This window comes from Diceros bicornis, chromosome 20 (assembly GCF_020826845.1).
Source record: "Diceros bicornis minor isolate mBicDic1 chromosome 20, mDicBic1.mat.cur, whole genome shotgun sequence".
NCBI classification, from domain to species: Eukaryota; Metazoa; Chordata; class Mammalia; order Perissodactyla; family Rhinocerotidae; genus Diceros; species Diceros bicornis.
In genome coordinates, this window is record NC_080759.1 from 36,908,690 (window position 1) to 36,930,646 (window position 21,957).

Sequence of the window (21,957 nt, forward strand, 5' to 3'; positions counted from 1 at the left end):
CCTTTTGGAAAGCAGATCCCCCTTTCCCAGAGGCATCTGCCAACCGACAGTACAACAGGAAAAGAGGAAACCACTTCCAAAAGGTTTTTAAAAAAGACTTTTAGATGCTGTTAAAAAGACATACAATCACATTCTGCGTAAACCTGTTTAAGCAGCAGTTTACTGCTCAGGCTGGGCTTCTTTCACTTAACAGTCTGCTGTTTTCCTTCACCCACCAACCCACCGCCCACTCTCCAGAGCCCTTCACCCAAGAGCTAAGCAGCACCTCTGTTTTCTGGCTGAGGTCCGCACAGGATGGAGACACCAACAGCTATGCCCTTGTGTGCAGCCTGGACATGTGGGTTTAATTGTAACTCTTTCATCCCTGCAGAAAAAGGTACGTATACTGCCCCACCTCTGAACATCTGCGATTTGTACTGCTTGGGAGATTTTCCGATGGGTAGGTATAGAGCAGCCTTCGTTCTATGCTTTCATTGTTTGGGTTCTAATGCCCTTTCCTATCACCCATTTTCCAGCCAGTGAAATAGCTTGCATCTGTGTTTTCAGATTTGAGGAAAATGCATTCAAAGTGCCCCTTATGAGTCCTATCTGAGAATTTGCATGGAGATGTAGACTCCTCATCCTGAAGGAAACAGGACTTATGTTCATCATTGTGTCTGCTGTAATTAGCATATAGTAGGTAAGCAATCAATACTTGCTAAAAATAAGAATGAATAAATGAATAGTGAATATGAATGAATGAATGACTATTGGAAGAAAAGGAGTTGGGAATAGCAAAGGGAGGTGTTCAGGGGCCCACAGTTGGGCTAGAAAAATAGCTTTAACCAGCTGATAGCCTTGATTTTCCCTCTCATTTCCCCCATTATTTTCATACTCAAATACTTTATTGGCAAGTGTTTTTCCAGAAAGCAGAGTTTCAGGGAAGCAAAGCAAGGAAGAAGGAGAACTGATACAAGAAAGTGCTATCAAGTTGGCCACTGCTTCATGGGAACATCCTAGAAACTCTATGAAATGCATCTCAGGATCATCTCTCCTGGGAAGAAAGGGAGAAACACTTATCTACAGGCTCCCGCCCTCCATTTGTCAAAGGTTCACCTCCTGGGACAAATTGCAGGCACTTCTGGGCTGTATATGGTTTAGCATGGAACAGGTTCCTGTGGTGTCTCACTCTGTGGCATCAACAGAGAAGCCCCAGGGTGGAAGGCAAGGTGTGAACGGCACAGGACTGACACAAAGCACCATCAGGTTGCCCCTGCAAGAAGTGGGTCAGAGCCTGTGCAGAACTGGTGGTCATGGCAGTGGCTGGAATGAGAGAGAGGTGAAACTGAGGAGATCTGAAATGGTGCCTGAGGGGCATCAGATACAGTCCCCCAAATACTAATATACTACCTGTAGCCACTCAGTGTTTTTAGAGCAAAAAAATGCAAAACCACTTAAATCTGAATTTGTAAGTTGAAAACTAGAATGTTAAGTACTCTGTTTAGTAATGTAAATTGAGTATACCGTTAGTAAAACATCATTATAGAGTTACAGAAATAGAGAATTAGACTCATCTGGCTCTGTGTGTCTTACTTTTGACCAGAATATTGTTTTCAGTGGACCTTAAAATTGGAAACCTGCCAGGAGGGACCTGCAGGTCTGACGTTTTCTCCCTCATGTTGGGGGGGTGACCGTGCCAAGGAATTAGCCTGGACTTGGTGCAGAGCTTCTTGGACTAGATCTCTGGGAAATCTAATGCCGGCTACCAGAGCACCCTAACTGGTGAATTTAGGGATGAACCGGAGCCTCAGAGCAAAGGCATGTTAGCTAAGTTTATGCTAGTATGAGTGGTGGAGCAGGCACACAGTTGTTCCTGGTCGACTATAGGGGACCTCAAAATTTTGCTTGCACACAATTAAAATAATACTGAAAAATCTATGTATTTCTTCCACATTAACAGCTAAAATATTTTACTCCAAGTTTGTTATTGAAAATAATGTAATTTCTGGCCAATTGTAAATATTAACATTAAAATAGACTATCATATCACTTTAAAATTTTCCAGTGGAATCTTAATACAATAGCAATTTATTAGCCACAATGCCTCATTTAAAAATATCTGAAAAAGATCATTTGAATAGTCAGAAATTTTATACCATTTCTTTTCTTCTTGAACTCATTTCCATTCAACTTCTCCCACATTTTTTTTTTCTTCTGCTGAGGAATAGTTGCTCTGGCAACATCCATTGCCTATCTAACTCTTTTTTTGCTTGAGGAAGATTAGCCCTGAGATAACATCTGGACCAGCCTTCCTCTATTTTGTATGTAGGTCGTGGCCACAGCATGGCTGATGAGTGGAGTAGGTCCATGCCCGGGATCCAAACCTGCAAACCCAGGCCTCCAAAGTGGAGCGCACTGAACTTAACCACAATGCCACAGGCCAGGCCTCTAATCTAAATGTAACTTTTTATGCTTGAATGTCTTATATTGATCACATATACTTTGCAAAAATTATATATGTGAATTGAAATTTGAAATTAACATTTTTTCTATGTCTCTAAGTCATAAAAATTTCATTCTGAATAGATTTACCTTTATTATCACTATGACAGAAAGCATCTTCTTTTGCAAATTTTTACAGTTATATAATTATATTTATAAACATAAAAATAAACTTTATATGAAAAAGTCTCATGCAAATATATACAGCCTTATGGGTCTACAAGCAGAAGCCAGGTGGCCACCAGTGCCGGGGGATCCAGAGGTGCCCCCTGGGCAGCAGTCGCAAGAATTGGGGCTCCTGACGAGTGTGTAAGCTCCTGTCTGGAAGATACTGGCGAGTCGTAGGAGGCAGAGGAATAGTGAAAAGATGGCATGCACTGGCCTGCGTTCCCTGAGAGCATGTCTTAGGTCCCTAGTTCTGCGCCAAACCTGAAGCCTGCCCCTCAGGCCAAGCACATAGGCTTCTTTCCTGAAAAGCCCAGGAGTGTTTCCTCAGCTGTTTGTGCGGTGCCCTCAGGATGGTAGTGGAACTGCGGGGCCCTCCAGGAGCAGTTCAACAGACCCCATCTCTTATCAACAGAGTGATTAAGAATGCCTTTCAGAAAATCTGCAAAGTAACTAGCCAGGGCATACGCAAAAGAAGAAATCATGACCTGAAACAACCGCAGAACCAAAGATCCTCCTTCCCGTGGAAGCCAAGGACCAGGGCACGACCAGAACTTGAAAGTTGGACTCTTATCAAAAGCGACGGGTCCCCCATTCAGGAAGATCTGGTGTTAAAATTCCTGCCCCACCTCATCAAAAATGTTTAGAACCCCATAATATATATATTTAGAACCCTGTCATAAATGTTTAAAACCTTACCATAAACGCTTGAAGCCCACCAATCAAAGCCTGTACCACCAGTATTTCTGTGTGCCAGCCTGTTCTCCCTAACCTCTTAAATTTTGTCCCAAATCCTGAATCTGAGAGACAGATCTGAGGGCCCAAGACCCCGGTCTCCCTGCAGATGGATCTCACAGAATAAAAGCTGATTTCTCCCCCAAAGGCTGATGCCATAATTAATTGGCTTATTTCTGTGCATCGGTCAGAGAACCCCAATTTTGTGCAGTAACAGTAGCCTACCAAGAACCATCTCTTGGTCCAGTGGGACCCAGGAATGCAACCTCCCCTCCCCCACCAGGGCCAGGCAATCAAGGGGTGTTCCCTAGGCGGCAGCCATGAAGACCGAAACGGGCACCAGATGTAAACACTAAGGCAACTGACACGTGTAAAAGCCGCCCTGGGGAGACACCGGAGCTCTGGAGCTCAACAAAGGGAGGCTGCGAAGATGGCGCCCACCGATGGAGCACGGCAGAGAGAGTACTCAGAGATGATGCCCACCAGCCTCTGTGCCCAGAGAGCACCCCAACAGCCCCCCAATGTGTGTCAAATTAGATGCCTGCCCTCAGGCCGAAGCTCCAACACAAGCACATGAGCCTCTCCCCCAGAGAGCCCTGGAGCCCCTGGACCGGCCCCCGTCACGCTGGGCCCCGGGTGAGGCGAGTGTGAGCGTGCGAGCCCTCTAAGAGTATTTCTCAGATCCCACAGTCCTGTGGGTCTCCTGGGCATGAGCCCTCGTGGTTTTCAAAGTTAGATGTTTTAGGGGCCCCTTCTCCCTGGTGCAACTAAAAAGTTGGAGGTGCCCAATGTGGGGTTCAAACCCTTCGCTCCTCAGGGAGAAGCTGGGGTTTTGAGTTCCCTCCCGACTGTGGGTTGCTGTGCTGGGAATGGGGTTCACGGCAAGACTGTGTCCCCGCCTCCCCTCCCTGCTTCCATGTGGGCCTTCTCTTCTCTCTTAGTTGTCCTTTAGCCAGTTTTTAGGGTTTTTTTTCAGAGAAAGTTGTTCCCTATGTAGCTGTAGATTCGATATGTTTGTGGGAGGAGGTGAGTTCAGGAACGTTTTACATTACCATCTGGAACCAGAATCTCATTGCCCCCATTTTAATTGAGGTATTTTTGGTAGTGGAGCTATTTTGTGGGTGTGTGTGTGGACATTCTCCTGTGAGCGCTGTGTGTTTCTGATGCCATGGTTGTGATCTCTTGCTTTTCTCCAGTCATTACCACATGGACAAGGGCAGGCTTGCAAACAGGTTCCAGTAACATCTACAGGCCAGGACCACAAAGTGCTGAACAGAATTCGCATCTACCGTTTGGACTTCATTTTGGCTGCAGTCAGTTCACACCTTTGCAAGCCCAAATGAGGAGCCGAGCTCAGGTTGCAGATTTTCTGGGGAATGGTGCTGAAGAGCTCTGAGGAAATTCTGAATTTCAGCCACATTTGGCACATTCACTGTGTCAGCCAAAACACGTTTCAGTGAGTAGAATTATGGGCATATTGCCCCCCGTGGCACATTTGTGACATAAAAAATGTGCTTCATTCCAATTAGTGAAATTAAAAAAAAAAGCTTGCAGGATGTTAAAAATAAGCAAGACCCTCAAGTTGATCGAGAATTTGGAAGAAATAATGATAAGAACAGTAACAGCAGCAGAAACACCTAACATTTTAGGGGTGCTTCCTACGTGCTCAGCACTGTGCTCAAGTTCTTTTCAGCATTATCTTACTCCTCGTGACACCCTTATGAAGCTGAAACTACCATCATCTTCATTTTGTAGGAGGAAATTACACTAAGAGAAATGTCCAGCAGGGTCATCTGTCTGACTCGGAAGTCACACCTACACAGTCAACCTGGGACTCCCTTTGTCATGCAAAAGTAGGGCAGTTAAGAACTCAGTGATAAAGATGTCCCCTTTCTTTAAAATTTCTCATATAACTCATATCCTGATTAAATATGTAGTTTTTATGATTCATGGATCCTTAATTCTGCCCCTAAATTGCTAGGCAAAAAAAGACATTTTTGTCATAGTAAACATTTGCAGAGAGGTGAGCTCACACTGTGGTAAGGTCAGCTCGAAGGGAATACAAATAAGATTAGGGAAAAAATGTAAGATTTTAGACTTTATTACAGGATGTTTCAAGAACATCCTGTTGCGTGGCATACATCAGACCCACATAAATGCATTTGTAAAAAAAGCAACCCCACAACCTCACTTTTGCTTAAAATTACCCAGATAACAGAGACAGAGCTCTGTTGGGTTTTCATTTTATAATTATTTCTCATACTGTTTTGACTTGAATTTAGATAAACATCTGCATTTCAGCTTATTGGCCTTTCAAATAAAACCTAAAAGAAAAAGAAAACATTCTTAAAGAAAGATTTGGGATATTTTTAGTAATAAAGAGAAAAGAAAATTGTTTTGTGATGCTATTTTTAAACAACACTTTTTAAGCTTTCTTAAAGCTCCAGTGGTTAGGACAGTGCTAAAGGCAAAAATGTTGCTTAAGAAACCACTTTAGAATATGCTAGAAAAGTTAAAGCCCAAGGCCTCCCCCCCACCCCCCAAGAGCAGGAAAAGTGCTCACGTGGTATGGTGTCCTTTGAATCTGTTAAGGTTGTATTCTAAATGAGACTATGAGAACAAAATGAAATTATATTTTCCTTCCAGCTAGTTAAGCCTCAACTCCCTAGATGAAAAAAATGTTTTCTTTTTGGACAGAGATGTATTTCTAGTCAGTCTATTCCTAAAACAAATACACCAAAAACCCACTTCATGCACAGAGTAAAATAAAAGATAGGAACAGAGGTCATTCAAATGGGTTAGTATCGCTCTAGTTGCCATTTTGCAGGTAACCCTTGCTCTATGGAATAGGTGGGTTTTGGTCTTGTTGTGTATTACCTCTAAAGCTGTAGTTTGTTAAACTGAATCCTGTTGAATCCCTCACTTATGTAATACTTAGATTTTTCACTTAGAGCAATGCTGATTCAAATGACTCAATTGTAGTAGACAGTGTTAGCTGACTACTAAGCATCTGTTTCTCATCTTCTTTCTTCCTGATAGAGTCCCAGTTTTGTTCAGGTATCTTCCCTCCTTCAAACACACACACACACACACGAATCAAGGCAAGCCGATCCCAAAAATGGATTTTTAGTCTAAAAAGCCAATTAGCACACAGGATTTCCCAGCAATTAATAATGTATTAAGAGTTGTCCCATGACCTGAGCTGGCTCAATTGGACTGAAGGGCACTACCCTTAATCCTTGATTGTGAGAGAGATTTTTCTCTCTCTTCTGCTAGACAAGAATAAGAAAGTATGTAGCCCCAGTTGCCGGTGACAACCATCTTCAAGTCTGAGGGAAATCACTGGTTGAATGGCTTTGATGCTGAAGATGCCAGGAAGGAGAAACAGAAAGATCCTGAATTTTTGATCATACCACTTATCTGTGGATCACTTGGAGCCTGCTTTCCTATGAACTGTCTCTTACGTAAAATATTTTATTTATTTCTTAATCCAGTTTAAAATGGGATTTTCTCCTATCCATAGCCCAGAGCATCCTAATACACCCACCGAAAACACTTAGTGAGAAGAATAAGAAGTAATCAGATCCTTAGGATGCTGAACATGAATCACTGTGGCTCGCTTTTCTGATCGCCTTTCCAGCATTAATAGGCTTACTTATTGGCTTCCCCTCTACCCCCACTAGCTTAATCATTCCTGAAAATCCTTTAATTCTCTACTTAGCATTCTAAAGTTGAGGATGCGAAGTGTGGGAGAGGACTGTCCCTACACAGTTTAGATTACTTACATTAATGTTAGATGTTACTGATTCAAAATGTTAATCAAGGGAATGGTGCAGAGTCAGAAAACAATGTTGGCATCACTTTTCTAATTTTTCTGAGCCCACTGTTTCTACCCCTTTACCTTGGAAGTTACAATTTCTTATAGTGGTGAGACGTAATAGAAAAATTAGCCAGAATGTACCACGGTACTCATTCTAGTCTAGGAAATCCACCGGCATAAAACAAACTAATTTCTATTCTACTGATGGGTAAGTTGAACATTCTCTGTGTACCTTCAACTTCAGGCTGATGGATATCACATTAAATAGGGAAGTATAGAGAACATCATCCAAACCTCTTTCACTTCATCTTACGACCTTACAAAACATTTGGCGTGCTCAGATAGAGCTGGGCTGAGCTGCACGTTTCATAGTCAAACAGTATTCATGAAGATCCTAGTTCATGCATTGATGGCCTCTTAAGGAATGAAACAGGACTACATAATCAGTTGAATTGAATTCAATCTATTTTGTACAACCATGTTCAAGGTTATAACAAGGCACGTAGAATTTAGTATCAGACTTCCTGTAGAACCTCAAGAAACATTTCCAGGATATGAATTTAAGGGAAAAATGATTTTACTCATAAAACATATACATAAGTGTGTTCTATAGATTGTTTTGTAGATTCAGTTTGATGTACTACTTTGGGTGGATAATAAACCAAAAGATAACCAAAGTTTATCATACCAGCCTACACCAAAGAGAGAAAATATATAGCCACAGTGTTCAATCCGAACACATAAATAAAAACTGTAAACAATTCTATGCCGTAGGGTAGAGTGACCAAAGAAATGTCAACTTTTAGATAAGAAAACATCCCAAATAAAAAACTGAAATATTGTATTAGGAGACTCACCAGTTATATGGTCTGTAACCCTATTTCAGACATTTGGCCAAAGGCAACGAAGTCGTCCTGTGGATATCACCCTTCTGTGGGGTGTACCATTTTGGTCTGGACAGTCTAGGAGGCTAGCATGGACTCTCTTGCTTCTTAAGTGTATTCCCACAATGTGTCCAAAGGAAATCAGATTACAAGAAAAGAAAACTAACGCCCAACATGAATAATGTAAAAGCATATAAATGTAGTCCAGAATTTTAAAATGAACACTCTCCATTTCTTCTTTCAACAAAGTCTAATGTGTTCTTGCCACATGTCAAAAATAAGTGCTGGGCCTTAGTGGTGAGAGTAAGACTTGGAGGCCTTGTTCTACGGATGCGTCCAGTGTGATAGGTGAGACCTAGACAATCAGGTAGAGACTTTTGGAAAGATGTGTTTACAGTCGCAGTGAGGCTAAGTAAAGACAATTACAGGATCATGCAGTGAGAAATCTAAGCAGAGAGCAGAACAGGTGAGTGGAGGTCAGGGAAAGTTTCCTGGAGAAACAGATTCTTGACCTTTTCCCTGAAGATCCAATAAGATTTGGCCAGGTGAGGATGAGTGGGGACATCAGAGGTAAGCAAACAGGACAGCTCATCCAGTGCATATCAGCTGAATATTAGTACTGATTTTGGGTGTCAACACATTAAACTCTAGATTTAGCAATGGTAGATCCTAATCTCAATCCTGACAGACCATCTATCTATTTATCAAATAAGTTTCTAAAATGGCCGTTTTTAACAGTCATTTTTAATATTAAATACATGTTGGAACCATGTCAAAGCATCGTGTTATCCATGGCACCCATCCCAATGTCTTGCACAAAAGTGTTCATTAAATGTTTATTGAATTGAATTGAAATCCCATCACCTAAATCTTAAATGTCAGCTAGTTTTCTTGTGTAAAATGATATCTTGCTGAAATGTATTTCTACTGATCAGTATATGTAAAGCTTTATGCTGTATGGCAAACTCATTGGGGGAAATTGTAGAGATTAGTGAAAGAAACACCATGAAAAATATTCTGAGGCACACTATCAAAAATAAAACTCATATAAGCTTTGGTAGTGAAGACGGATGTGGTAGTTCTTTCTAAGCTGGGGCAAGAGGTCAAAAGCCAAACCTGGAAATGAATAGAAACCCTACGAATCATAATGTAACCTGAAACTAAAGGCTAATTCCTGCATTTTTGTAAGATGTAAGTATGGGGAGAAGACAAAATATAATCAGCTCTGAATGTCCTATTCATTATATACAAAGCTGGTACTATTGGCCTATTATTAACAGAGCATGCATTCTAGAGATGCCATCTTCCTTCACTTTGTTTTCAAGTTCTGGCTTCATGTTTAGGAAGTACGTTACTATCCCAAGGTTATAAATAAATATCTATCTAATTGTTGGTTAGTAAAGTCACAGTTTTGTTTTGTACTCATAAATCTTCCGTCCGTTGGGACTCGATCTTGTATAGAGTATGAGGAAAGAATCTAACTATTTTCCCCAAATTGCTAGTGTATGTTTGTCTTGTCACCCAGTGTGTCTCTTGCATTGGGCACAGGAGGACTCAATAAATATTATAGGATGAATAAATTAATGAACAATGAATCTGAACTTTCTGAACATTCTTGCCAGGTTCCCCTTGGGACCAACAGTAAATGATTGCAAGAATGACTCAAACTAAAGTGAAGAGCCAGGCCTAAAACTAAAAGGCTTTTGTAAGGCTGATATCTGCTGCTTTGGACTGTCATTAATTGATCTAACTTGTTATGAGAATATACTGATGAACTCATTGAGGCATCAAAAGGAAAGAAGTGCTTTCTTTCTAGTTATATTTCTGAGTCCTGAGAAATGTGTGGATGTTATGTATATTGTATATATTGTATATCACTACACCTTTGACATTATTTTTGGATTTGAGATACATACATTTGAATCAATCAATCTATCATCTATCTAAGTATATTTATATGTGTGTATATACATATATATATACTAAGCATAAAAGGCACAAGAGTTTAACAGTTAAGAGCATGGGCTATCAAGACTGCTAGGGTTTAATTTTAGCTCTGACAAGTACTAGCTGTGTGACCTTGGGCAAGTTGCTTAACTGTACTGTTTCCCAGTTTTGTCTTTAAAATCAGGAAGGTTGACAGTATTGTTCAGAGCATTGTTGTGAATGTTAATTTCATGTAAGACACTTGAATAGTGCCTGAAATATTGTAAGTGCTCTCTGTGTTAGCTTTATTATTATTCTACTCAGTTTTCCCAATAATCTTTCTTATTTTTGCTCAAGTAGCAGATTCAAAATATCTTAAAAAGAACATACAGGATTATTTGAATGAGAGGTGAAAAAAGTCACTTCCTTAGCAAAAAAGCAATTGCTTTATTTATCACAGAAAATACATAGTAACACACAAGGATATTAAAACCTTAAAAGAAAAAAAATAACATCAGAAACAACAATATTTAGTTTAGGTTTGAATTCTGAAAAATAAAATATATTGAACGTGTAAGCTCAGAGGTACATCCTGTTTCCAAACACAAATTAGGAATTAAAAAATCAAAATGCCAGACTCCTGCTAATCTGCTTAGGAAGGCATAAATTGTTAATCAGGCTCCAGGCAACGTTGTTTAATACCAAGTTTAATAAAAAGTCCGCCTGGAGGAAGAAGAGGTCTGGTGGCCCGATTTTGAAAGCTAGGCAACTCTATTTACATACTTAGTACCTCTAGCTTGCAGGACACCATTGATAGGGTTTCCTTTGAAATTGTCTCCTTTTTTTTTTTAAAGATTTTATTTATTTATTCATTTTTTTCCCCCCAAAGCTACCCCAGTAGATAGTTGTATGTCATAGGTTCACATCCTTCCAGTTGCTGTACGTGGGACTCGGCCTCGGGTTGGTCGGAGAAGTGGTGCCCTGGGGCGCGCCCGGGATCCGAACCTGGGCCGCCAGCATCAGAGCGCATGCACTTAACCGCCAAGCCACGGAGCCGGCCCTAAAATTGTCTCCTTTTAAAGGAGTCAGAATTATTGCCAATTATTAGCATGGGATAGAAAAGTTCTATTTTTTCACTACTGTGAATGAACTTGAACAGGAAATAAATGGGAAAAATATTTATTCAAGAGACTCGTCTGCAGCTTGTATGAGAAGAACTTCACGCAGCAAGCATTTAGGGAGCCCTCCGTATATGCTTTCATTTGCTGGTCACACCTTCATCTTAAGACTGTGATCTTGAGATGAAGAAGTGATACTTTAAAACCATTTTCTCCTTTCTTTCCAACCTAGATTTATCTATTCCATAAGGCATCTTACATTTGTGTCAGGTGGGCTTTTGCTGCGCAGGGAATCAAAAAAAGGAATTTTCCAAAAGTCTTGGCTGAATATCATTCATAGGAGCACTGGTCAAGTGGGTAAAACCTAAATTGGAAACTGTTTGGCGAGCGCAGCCTCTTCTGAGTCGGAGGCTTGTGGCTGCTGCTTTGAATTGTTGAGTGTAACACGCCACCCAGATGTCACTACTTGCTTCAAGATCTTTCTTCATAACATCATGGGTATTAGTGCATGTTTCTTCATTACAAAACAGGGCAAGTTGGGCTCTCGTTTTCTGTGAATCATGTCTCTCACCAGCCATGATGAAAAGATTGTCATATAGAGAAAAAAAAGAAAAAAAAAAAAACAAACCATTCAAAAATCCATTTTGGGGACTGGCCCGGTGGCGCAAGCAGTTAAGTGCGCGCGCTCCGCTGCGGCGGCCCGGGGTTCTCTGGTTCGGATCCCGGGCGCGCACCGACGCACTGCTTGGTAAGCCATGCTGTGGCGGCGTCCCATATAAAGTGGAGGAAGATGGGCACTGATGTTAGCCCAGGGCCGTCTTCCTCAGCAAAAAAAAGAGGAGGATTGGCGGATGTTAGCTCAGGGCTGATCTCCTCACAAAAAAAAAAAAAAAAAAAAATCCATTTTAATTTGGGGACAAATTGTGGGCAAACATATGCTCTGTTAATCTTCAGAACATCCAAGGTGCAAAGCAAACTTCTTGTTCTTTTTTTTTTTTTTTTGGTGAGGAAGATCAGCCCTGAGTGAACATCTGCCAATCCTCCTCTGTTTTTTGCTGAGGAAGACTGGCCCTGGGCTAACATCCGTGCCCATCTTCCTCCACTTTATATGGGGCGCCACCACAGCATGGCTTGACAAGCGGTGTGTGGGTGCGCGCCCGGGATCCGAACCGGGGAACCCTGGGCCGCCGCAGCAGAGCGCGCGCACCTAACTGCTTGCACCACCGGGCCGGCCCCCAAACTTCTTGTTCTTTAGTGACCAATTCATCCAGCATAGGGTTTCAATAATTTGTCCTCTCTCCGTCCACTACATAAAAATCTTTCATTACATTACATTAAACTCAGTCACTTGAGAGCATTTTACTCTTATGTAGCTTTCAACTTCATATTTTATATAAAGTAACTGTCCTATTTAGTGACCTCTTTGGTGAGAAAGCAGTTATTCACATGATCGCTAGACACGTAGCGTCCTTCTCTCTTTTGTGGTCATCTCTTTAATTTCACTGCTTTTTAGAACAGTAAGTACATACACATTTAAATTCAAGGGGGGAGAGTTTTTAAGAAAAACAAACCATGATGCTATTTGGAAAGATATTTTGGAATGTGGCATCTGAGAATTAAATGCAAACTTGAGGAAGAAAAGAAAGTTTTGTGAGACAAAATTTTAAAATATGGGACCTGTATTTGGCATGCCTATACTTATTTCGGAGGCAGTTTACCTGTAGGTAAATACACTTCGTCTGAATGCAAAAATTACTACAGAGCTGGTACTTTCTGGATCTGGAGGTTTGGGACCACCTCCTCTTGACAACACTAACCAGTAAGTGACCCCATCATTCTGCTTTCTTTCTTTCTTTTTTTTTTTTGAGAAAGATTGGCCCTGAGCTAACATCTGTTGCCAATCTTCCTCCTTTTTTCCTTTTTTCTCCCCAAAGCCCCAGTAGATAGTTGTATGTCATAGTTGCACATCCTTCTAGTTGCTCTATGTGGGACGCCGCCTTAGCATGGCTTGACGAGCAGTGCATAGGTCTACGCCCAGGATCTGAACCTGTGAACCCCAGGCCACCAGAGCACATGAACTCAACTGCTATGCCACTGGGCCGGTCCCTCTGCTGTACTTAATTAAGATCTGACCCCAGACAACTCTTTTTTTGATAAAAAGGCAGATATGAGTCAGAAAGAGAATGAAACTGTAGCACTGATATTTATCACAAGGCCTCCCTCATAGAATTAATTCTTTATGAAACACTGACAAAATCCCAAGTAGATACTTTTAAACAAGCAGTTTAATATGAGAATAATTGCTGGGAGATGCAGTGCCTCAAATTGGTTCAAATTAGGATTCAGCAAAAATAGCACGGTCTTGGTGGATTTTATCATTTTGCATTGGTGATTATCTAGTCTGACCACATAGTTTTGATCTGTGTTAAATTAGAACCTGTTGCTAAGGAGAGCTAGAATATTTTAGTTGAATGTGAAATTGAGCAGTTTCAAACATTTTGTAAAATGAATGATAGTAGATTAATGAAACTCTTTTTTTAATCCTGCAAAGGAGGTTTAAGCTTTGCGGCTAAAAATATGATAAGCTCATTCTCATGACTGAAATCTATACTGTATGCTAGAAGGCAATTGCTTTTTGAAGTAAAAATGCATGCCTTATAATACAAATCAACACCTTAGAAAATTTGTCTAGAATTATATAAAGTTTACTTTTAGGAAAAAAAAAAGACACCCTTTTTATAATGTATATGGTTAAATTGAGCTGGGTTTTCGTTAACTTATCAAATTAGATATAAATTTAAAAGTTTTGTTTTCCAGTGAATAATATACTATATAATCAAGTAGGCAAATTCATTGTTTACAACACATGAGCTTGGCAAAGCACACTTTTAGAAGACCTGTTAATATAGTCAAAGATTGTATTAGTATTCCAAACCTTAGTATTAACCTGTATAAAGTTTAATTAAGGGATCCAAGGATACTTTTTGATTGAATGACTTCTGCATAGTTTATCTTTTTGGCCATTTTAAATATCATTATAATTCCCCTTTACTTTTTATTCATCCAAATAAGAAGGAAGAGAACTGGGTCAATCATTTTTCAACATGATGTTATTCATTATCTAACCCAGTGGTCCTCAGACTTTTGGATTTCATGGAACATTAACAGTTTTTTTTTTTTAAAGAGGGGAGGTTGACATTGGGTTGCTTGCCAGATTTTAATTTTTCCAAGGGAAAAAAATAACAATCTATCTATACACTTTCTCGAAAGAATTGACATTTTACCTCCAAAGAAGTGGAAAGGTCACTGTCTGAGTCCTTTAAATTGAATAAATTGAGATTTATGAAAGACGTAATAGGTTGTCATCATTTTCCATATCTGACCACTGTCCAGTAAACTTTTTTTCAAAGATGGACACTTGACTTTGGTTAGCCTGGAGAATCACTGATTTTGATAGAGCTCGCTCAAAACTGCCGTCAAGCCATTTCAAATAAAACAAAAACCTAGATTTTATCACGTGTCCTCCAAGTAGTGGTCAAAATTTTGAAGGAAAATTTTAATTCTTCTTTCCAAGAGGAGCTTTACAAAAATGGTAAAACACATGAAATTCCTAAAGAAGCCTAAATCTTTATTTTCTCCGTAAGTTTCCTTGTCTGCTCCTTTGCAGCATATTTACAAATAACAATATAGTAGATTTAAATTTCCTCTTTAATTTTTAATGCCAGAATTAAGTGGAGACAATAAAAAGCAATTACACTCAGAAGTTAAGTTACAGAAGAGAGAGAGAGGAAAGAATAAAATTAGTTTAGTATATCCACGGACAAGTCACTTATCTCTCTGGTCATCAGTTATCTCAAATGTAAACGACGGGTGCTGGGTAAAGTCATCTCTAAGCTTCTGTATCTCACATTCTCTGATTATATTTCTAATTATTAAACTGTCCTTGAAGGCTGGATTAACTACATGTCTTTTTGAATGGTGGCAACAGAAAGAATAGAGTTTAATGAAAATAGCTCATGAAAGTCAACCATATATAATATTACCACATTGTTAAGAGGATATCTTTCTTACTTTCTCCCTCTCTCCCTTTCTTTCCTTCCTTCCTTTCTCTTTTTTTTTTCCTTTGGTGAAATTTTACTTGGTAAAGAAATCATTCAGAACAAATACTGAACTGTGATGGTAATGAGATAATAAAATTGTGGTCATAAAAGAAGAAAATAATTATTTTTACCCATCAGACAAGGATGGAAATAAATATAATTTTACTCAACTCTACCCACAGTCCCAAATGCTATGTATATAGTGAGAATGTTAATGCATCAGAAAGGACTGATGCCCTCATAGGGTGCTGTGAGGTTGGGATGCCTCGTGTCAATGAAATGAATAGCTGTCATTTTTAGCTACCTTCCTGAAGTACCCCCTCCAACATGAGGATCTTTCTGAAGGCAGGAGAAGAAAATGTATTCTGTTATAAAAAGTACCATTATTATGCTCAAGTGGCCCACGCAATCCTTTTTGCTACAATTATAAATTCTAACGCATGCTTGCTAATGGTTTTTCAGGTTTTTCAAAAATGAATAACCTACAAACATTTTCCTCAGCCTTAAAATCTGCATTGCTCTGGTCAAAATACTCAAATCATTCCCATGCCCTGTGCTGTTCTGTATTTCTCAGAGAGAGTCACACTTCCAATTCTAAGATATCACAAGTGTTTGTTAACAGCACATTCATTAAGTATTTGGCTCAAACAGAAATTCCCTGGAAATTCGAACAAAAAAAAAAGGGCAAAATAAAGAGGATACAAGTATGACATTTTCCTTTTGACTTACTGTGTAATCATACTATACAGAATGTACATAAAATACTTAGAACAGTGTGTGACATGTAGAAAAGCTTAGTAAAAGTTAATTTATTATTATTTATCATCATCATTTTTATTTGGGCATATAAAAATTCTGAGCCTATTGTTCAGCACTTTTCACCTTGGCTGAATATATATATATATTAATCATATTATATATACTACATTAATATATATATGCCATATTTGTTATCAGGCATCTATGGGGGTGGGAGTGGGCTGTCTTGCTAGTTTCAGTCTTTCATCATGGTATACCACAGATGAGATTCAAATAGGTGACTTATATCTGGCCTGTATCATTATTGTATACTCTGGGTTGCAGGTGTGAGCAGGACACACAGTATATCTATTTAGCTTGCAGGACAATAAAGACAATAGAAGGAAAAGAGTCAATATTCTTTAAAGCACTAAGAAAACCTCTTTCTTTGATTCTCATGAGAGTTCAGGTCACTTTTTTAAAAACATACTCCTCTGGTTATTTTATGATCCATTCAGGATCATTTCCTGAAGATGGAGATTTTTTTTAAGGAAAATTTTCAAGTTTTCATTCCATGGTAGAGAAGTGTGTTTAGAAATATGTTAATGATGCAATTGCGTTTATAAAGTTGTATTTAATAGCAGCAGTATTTATAAAGTGGAAAATGCACCCTCTGTAAAAATGGCAATTTTGATTCTAGTTCTATTCTTATGTTTCCTTCTTACGTAAAAATTCACCTCCTCATCTCTTTTCATTTTACTCACTTGGATGCCCCCTCCATTTAATTTTTTCTTGCTATTTTCCGTTCCCATAACTGATTAGGTCTCTTGAACATCTTTGGGAAATTTAGGAAATACAGAAAGACAAAACTAGTACTCTTTCACATGATGAAATATGAAGATAAATCGTACCCTGTGGTGGCTTTATATTCTTCATCTTCTTTGAAGTTGGTCTCTTCCTGCATATTGTAGGAAAAGCTTGGGACCCATGCTACCCGTGTATATTGCACATCAAATTTAATAGTAGCATTTGGCTTTAATTAAACTCTTCCACCTATAAATCTCAGCAAATTGATCTGATTAATAGAGGAAATGAGCACCCAGCAGCATTAGTGTAAAGATATTAAACAGATGAAACAAGGTAAAATAATCTCTAATAATCTGCAGGGATGGGGGACACAGCACCCTCTGCATATGCGTCTCCTCTACATTATGCGCGTGTGCTCAGGACATTCATCCTTCAGTAAGTTTTCTTTGGTGGAAGAGTTAAAAATTTCCTGGATAGTCTAGTCTGGAACAGCTAGAATGTTGGCTGTATCTGGTCCTCTCTGACCCAACCATTTTGGCTTAAAGAGCTTTACTCCATTTTACTTTTGTAGTAAATGAAGGTACACCATCTTTTTGAAGGGTTATTTGTACTTTTCCCCTCTTACCTTATCTTCCTACTTTGTGAGTGATGGGATTACAAAGACTATATACATTTGGCTCTCTAGTTACTTAGGGATAAGCTGAAGTTTCTCATGGGACTGCTTTAAAAAAGGGAGCGTTCCTTAGGAATTGAAACTTTTACAAATGTAGGCCAGTTAATCTTCATAAGAGGAAAGCTCAAAACAAAAATATTGCTATTTAGATCCAGGAAAGTGCCTCAACCTCTCATCTGTCTTCAAAATAAAATAAAAATTCCAAAGGAGAAAAAAAAAGAAATGAAAAGAAAGAGAAAAAAGATCAACTCAGGCCCTATATTTTGATATTTCTTCTCCAATATTATTGGAGCAGTGTCACAACTGGGTGTTGTGTGTGTGTGCGTGTGTGTGAGTTCTAATTTTCTTCTTTCAGCAATTTCCCTATTAGCATGATGTTCTTGAGTCTTTGTGTTTAGAATCATTATTCAGAAACATTAAACCAGAGGAGCTTTGATTATCTACGTTTTCACCTTTTTGTGAAGCGAATAAGGTAAGCTCGGTAGACACTAGCTAGGCTGAGACACTATTAAAAATGCAATTCAGGCTGAGTCACTGCTCGGTATTTTTATAAGCAAGACCCTAATTCTGATCGACCCCAAAGAATGGGCTGTCGTGACTAAGCAGGCAGCACCAGGCAACTGGCTTCTGCCGGATGTTATCTCATTTGGAACACATTTCAAACTTTAGAACAGCTTTTTAAATTGGAAGTTGAAACCTGCAGACTGTCGGCAGAAGAGGCTGATTCACCCCCACAGAACTTATCTTACTTTAAGTTCCAGCAGAGTTTTTTAAGGAGTAGGTTACCTAAAATGTGTTGTGATACATCAAAGAGAGAAATAAAAACACCTCCCAGAATAAGGGTGACACATGCATCTAAACATCTTTTGGACTTTTAATATATGCTGATTTGAATGAGGACGTCTTTAAATTAGATGTCTTTAGTTCAATCAAACTTGTGAATGTTCATGGATGTCTGAAAGGGTAACTAAAATTTTTTCTGCAAATATTTCTTTAGTGGTGGGGGTTCTTCATGTAGAACTTTTTGAGTCATAGCTATAAGGCCATTATTATTATTTTGGGTAAATTAGAATGAAAAAAGTACAGTCTTGGCAAGTCAGAAATAAGGAAAATCTATATTATAATGATGATGGTGATTTGGAATCATGGAATCATAGAAAAGTTACCAAAAGCCTAGTTACCAAAAGCCTAGATACTCAGAAAACTGCATATATTCTTGGCTTCCTTGATTTAGAGGAACTACACAAATGATAGCAATAATAATGATTTTGACCTGGCATAAATGTCCAGCTAAGGCCTGGAGAATGATCTACATAGAAAAAGCTGTTATGCTCTTATTATCTTAGATAACAAAATCCATGATGCAAACTACAGGGAGAAATGCGTGGAGTGACCCACTAGAGGTCCCCTCCAACTAAAAAAAGTTTTGATAGTTCAAAGGAAGCGGCCTTAGTAAGTTGGCATTCATGACTGCAAAGCAAATAAGAGCCAGAAGGGGGGACCACACGTTTCAATTCCTTAGGAGGATACATAGCTTTATTCAGAATGTTTGTCATATTTTATCTCTTTTTTAAAATCCCTATGTGGGACAATAATTCAATTAGTCGTAATTAGATATTCAGAACTTGTTCCAGCTTACTGATACATTTGCAATAGGAAGTGTCATTTGATGCCCTGGAACTATAGTTGTGCTTTCTAGACATTTCAGCTGTTTCAAGTATCTCAGAATATATTTTGCAGGATAGATTTTTTCTTATAAAGGAAGAGTGCCTCAGAGTAAGTGTTTACTTGCAAAGCTGATGGAAGTGGTGGGTGGGAGGTAAGGTACACGTTTTCTGATAGTAGGCACCTTGGTAGAAAATGATTTTGTTTCTATATATTTTCTTTGCAGAGTTAGCATTAAGAAATGTAATTGCAATAAATTGATGTAAAAGCCAGATAGTAAAGGGACTAAAAGTCCCTATAGACACACCAGTCTGTCACTTAACTTATAATGGCAGCAAAAGATAATTGTAGACAAGTACAGTAGAACTAAACCATAGCCATTTTCCTTCAAAGATGTGCCGCTGCATCTCATGTGTTTCTGAAGAAATTGAATACTTCCTCTGCTTTGAAAGTGTGCCATGAACCATCAAAATAGGTAGGAAAAGATCGGCCTTTTATTTTCCCCCAATACCTTTTGAATTAGAACACACCAAAGAGCAAAAGGGGGTGAGATACAATCCTGTGTGATTGTATTTTCCTCTAAATTGTTGGATTTCTTTTAACTTTTGAAGCTCTGCATTGAAAATCTGGCCTCTGGCATAAACTTTGCCCTCCTCCTTATGACATAATGAAGACATCTGCTTGATCATATCCCTTTTCTCCACACAGCTTGTTTTCCGGCTCTCTAAAATAGCAAACACAGAGCGGTACAAGTGCTATTGCACAAAAGATGATGGTAGAGCTACACTGGGAGAGATTTTTTTTTCTTCTAAAGTAGAATCCTAAAGGTTTTCCTTTTCAAGTAAAGGCGTCAGCAAGAAAAGAAAGGAAATAAGCAAGCCTTGGCCACCGTTTGTATAAGCTTATTTGTTATTCATTCTTAGAAGAGTTGTGCATTAACTAGATATATCCCTGTGTTCCTTTTCCAATACCGGGAGGAGTTTGCACCTCCTGGGTAATAAATACTCAGAAAGCCCATATTTTGCGTGTGCACCCCTCCAGAGCAGCCATACATGTACACACCAGCCACTCCAACAACATTCTTGCAGGAAAAACCTCTTCTTTCCCACATTATGTGCTTCAGTAAGTGAAAGTAAAGACTGGTTGAGACACCGGCTGATACACCTCTATAGTGTGAATATCATACTTAATATGTCTTTACAAAAAAAAAAAAAGAGGGAGAGGGAGAGAGAAATGTGTGGCTATTCCAGATGATTAAACTTTTTGGTACTTGAATGTTCTTAGGAGTTAACTCGGGTGAACAGCGCCTTGCACTAACAGGGACGTGCATATAACACCCCATAAAATATGGATTTTATTGCAGCGGTGACAACGCTTCTCAGCACCACGCCGACCCTCCAGCATCTCCCATCTCGAGATCTCTGATAACTCTTGGCAGAAGAATATCTAACTACAGAAGAAGTAATTCCACTCTGCAACTGCTGCAGTACACAACATTGCAACGTCCCTTGTTATTAAATTCCAGGATTAACGCATTGGGGGCTCCACTTTTCCTGCATCGGACACCTAACACCAGGCGCACTCGATCTGCTCTCCAGCCAGTCCTGGGGAGGCGTTATCCCCCAGATTTGTGCCTGGCCAGCCGTGGATGAGCACGAGCGAGCTGCATCTTCCACATGACTTTTCCCTGGACAGTGTGCTCCATTTTCGGAGTCCAATGTTGGACTTTCCTTGCAACCTAAGCATTTCTGTCCTATGTGAGCCGGCCGGCGATGCCCCGAACGTGCAAGCTAACAGTTTTCTTGAGCTCCTTCTCTGAGCCAGATCATCTTTTTAGCTTAAGTTTTCTTTAGTGGGAGCATTTAGGAGTTTTCAAGCTACCTGATTTTCTGCTTTACCCCCAAAGCCAAGAAATGTAACTCAGCCAGAGCAGTCCCCGCACAGACCCTTGTGATGTGCGCAGGTGGAAATAAATCAAGCCCGAAACGGCTCCGCGGGTCCTGCACGCACCAGCGCCCTTGGAATTGACCAGCCAACTTTGCAAATGCCGGAGCTCCCCTGGCAGCCTCTGCCGGCAGAGAGAAAGGCAGCGGGTTCTTCCTCCGCGGCCCGGTTACATATGCCCCCACCCAGCCCCACAGCGGATCGGTCTTACCAGAAGGCGGAGGAGCGGCGCCCAGGCTCCCCGGAAAGCGGCGCCGGTCCTGGGCAGCGGCAGCAGCGCCGCCCGCGCAGCCGGACCCGCGCGCCCGCCCAGACCCAGGCTCACAGGCTGAGCATCCCTCCCAACTCCAGCGTGCGGCACCCATCGGGCAGAGAGGGCTCTCCCTCTGATTGGCTTCCATCAATGCTACCGAATTACAAAAAGGAAAAGGCATGCACAGCCACAACCACAGCCAACAGAGACCGAACCCACCTCTGCTCGCCTTCCTGCGCCCGGGGAGACCCTGCGACCCGCCCGGGCTGCTCCTGCCTCCGCCGCCGCCGCGCTCGCCCGCTCTGCCGTTCTTGCTGCCGCGGCTGGACTGCCGCTCTCGGGATGGGAAGGTTACGGGCTCGGGAGAGCTGGCTCTTGTGGGCACACACTGATTTGCAAGTGAATGAAGTGGGAGGGAGCAAAGAGAGGAGGACTTTGTTAGAGAAGCCCAGTGCCTGCCCCCGCCCGCCCCCTCCCCTTGACAGAATGACTCCCTGTGTTTGAAGTCCTGAGCAATTCGCTCCCTGTAACACTCCCTCAGCCCCAGGCTCTCCTTTCTTTTCCTCTCTTACATTTTGGGGGGTTAAGACATACTCAGAACTTGTGTGACTCCGTCTGTTCCCTCCTTTATACTATCAAAATGCACCT

General features: G+C 40.3%; 1 protein-coding gene across 2 annotated transcripts in view; it reads right to left on the reverse strand.

The window, feature by feature from the left end:
- The window catches only part of CDH6 (cadherin 6), a 126,097-nt gene extending 104,462 nt beyond the window's left edge, over positions 1-21,635 (reverse strand). For both annotated transcript variants that reach the window (XM_058564299.1, XM_058564298.1), the window contains exon 1: positions 21,529-21,635. The gene's annotated coding sequence lies outside the window, so the exon portion shown is untranslated. The remainder of the gene's footprint in view (positions 1-21,528) is intronic.
- Positions 21,636-21,957: the final 322 nt, after the last annotated feature.